Raw genomic sequence first — 1,427 nt, forward strand, 5'->3', positions numbered from 1 at the left:
GTTGGCCTTTGTGATTGTCTGGGCCGAGTTCACCACTCTCTGTAACTATCTCCGATCTTGAATGGTACAGTTGCCGTACCAGGTAGTGATACATCCAGACAGAATGCTCTTGATGGCGCACTTATAAAAGTCGCCGTCAGTCAAGTCAGTCAAGTCGCTGTCATGACTGACTTATGTAGAGAGATGGGATCTGGTAGGATTTTAATTCTGTCGAGTGTAGAAGAATCAGGGGAATCTCATGAAATTGTAACAGAACCCGATAGGGTAATCACAGGATGAGTTCGATGCACTCGTAGCTGCTGTTCCATTTCCTACTCTCCAAAACATGGAAAGTTATAGATCTCTGCTCCCTGACTCCTACAGGGAGGGTTAGAGACAAAATAAAACTGCAGATGCCGGAATCCAAAATAGACAAACAGGAGGCTGGAGGAACACAGCAAGCCAGGCAGCGTCAGGAGATGGAGAAGTCTGCGTTTTGGGTATTAACCCTTCTTCAGGACTAGTTGTTGGGTAGCAGGGGATACAGATAAAAAAGGTGGGGTGGGTGGGGACAGTAGCAGAATGGCGAGATAGTGATTAGTGGACACAGTGTCGATTGCATGTGGTAGAATTTGAAATCAATATTAAAACAATTATTTGGAGTTAAGAGTCTAATGATGACTATTAAAGCGTTGGGGTAAAAATTCTATCTGATTTACCAATGCCCTTTAGGGGAGGAAATTGCCATAGTTACATGGTGTGGCCTCCCGCCCTGCAGCAGTGTGGCTGACTGAGCCAGCAATACCCACATCCCGTAAATGAAGTCAAACAAAACCAAGCTGATAGGAGAAAGTGAGGACTGCAGACGCTGGAGATCAGAGCTGGAAAATGTGTTGCTGGAAAAGCGCAGCAGGTCAGGCAGCATCCAAGGAGCCGGAGAATCGACGTTTCGGGCATAAGCCCTTCTTCAGGAAAAACAACCTGATACCAACAAATCTCATCACCTACCATGAAAACCATCTCAGTGGGTTGTGCTTTCTGTATTCAATTAATCCTGTCAGATGCAGATATCAACTATATAATAGCTCCTTTTATTTATGCTCATAAGTTAACTCCAAAAAGGTATAATTAACCCTTTACCCTACCTCTTTGTACCTATCTGTGAAAATCCCTTTAGCTCTACACATCTCCTCCACCTCAATAGCTGTGATCCTCTGTTATTGGGCTCCTGAACACCTCGATTCTAATCTCTCTGCCTTCGGTAGCCTCCCAGTTGCTAAGGCCTTTAGCATGAAATTCCCTCCATATGACCACCCGCCTACTGGGTGGCATGGTGGCTCAGTGTTTAGCACTGGTACCTCACAGCACCAGGGACCTGGGTTCAATTCCAGTCTTGGGTTTCTGTCTTTGTGGAGTTTGCACACTCTCCCCGTGTCTGTGTGGGCTTT

Source organism: Chiloscyllium plagiosum, chromosome 3, assembly GCF_004010195.1.
Source record: "Chiloscyllium plagiosum isolate BGI_BamShark_2017 chromosome 3, ASM401019v2, whole genome shotgun sequence".
NCBI lineage: Eukaryota > Metazoa > Chordata > Chondrichthyes > Orectolobiformes > Hemiscylliidae > Chiloscyllium > Chiloscyllium plagiosum.